We start from the raw sequence: 1,271 nt of genomic DNA on the forward strand, positions 1-1,271 counted from the left end.
AGGGCAGACAAACAAAGTATTCTAAAGGAGGAAGAAAGCCAGTCACAGAAGAGAGATTTTCATAGCATGGGGAGAGACTGTGTCAAAAAGACAACAAGAATTACGTTGAGGGTTTGGGAAGCATCCACATCAATGTGGGAGGCGTTATAAATATTAGGAATTGAGACATAGGTGTGAGACATAGGCAGCCCTATGGAGCTTTTAGCACACGCTGCTTAGTTTATACTGAGCCTCCCCTAACTCACTTCCAGGAACTTTGAGGAACACACCCCACCTGCAAGCGCCAACCCAGTGAGCATCTGGAGGGGGTTTCCTGAGCAAAGGGAGAGTCCAAAAGCATGACAAGGAAGTGTTCAAGGTTAAGTAAGAGGTGTGAATGCAGGCTCCATAGCAGGCTCCCCAAGGCCAGCAACCACACCTCTGCCACCCTCTTTGGTGGGCCAGGCCTTCTGCATGGAGTCATCCCACTGGTGGGACCAACCCTGCTCTCCTCATCTGGCATCTGGGTCAAGATCTTGTACTCAATGGCTTCTTCAAAACCTTCTAGTAATTTTTTTCTCCTTCCCTGATAATCTAAGCTTTATATGACTACCCTAATTTGGGGTGTTCTGTATTTTTTTAAGATAACTTGCATGGTTTTTTATTCTGACTGTTAAGGTAGGATATATTTCACACAGAAAATTTATTAGAAGATACATTTTACCTTTTTAAATGTTAAAAATAATTATTAAAACAAAGCTCACCCATAATTTTACCACCCTGATATAAACTTTGTTAATATTCTGGCCCATTGCCTTCCATTTGTTTTTCTATCAAGATTTTTACATATTTAATATCATGTTTTATTTGTATTTTTCAATAGATATATACTATTATCTGTTACACCTTAAACATTTTCCGGTGACATTTAAGTATTCTTTATAAACATCATTTTTAATTGATATATAATATTCCATCCTATAATTATATCATAAATTGTTTAACAATCCCTTAGAGTTGTTACCAGTTTTTTTGCTATTTTAAAATGCTACTGTGAACTTCTCTGATGATCTAGCTAAAAGTGGAAGAAGTCCTCATGTCTCTTCCTCTTCATCTGATAAATGACAGATCAGAAGTATTTTGTCTGCCGACAGACCCTCTTTGTCCTCATTTCAATTTTCTCAAAAAACAGATCTTGGTGACCCTTTTGTACTGACATATCTCTCTGCCCTTTGAAGCAATTTGTCCTGGAAATGTTTCACTTATACTTCTGAATTAAAGGTAAATGATAA

Source organism: Mirounga leonina, unplaced genomic scaffold (genome assembly GCF_011800145.1).
Source record: "Mirounga leonina isolate KUSES-001 unplaced genomic scaffold, KU_Mleo_1.0 Mir_151, whole genome shotgun sequence".
Taxonomy (NCBI): domain Eukaryota; kingdom Metazoa; phylum Chordata; class Mammalia; order Carnivora; family Phocidae; genus Mirounga; species Mirounga leonina.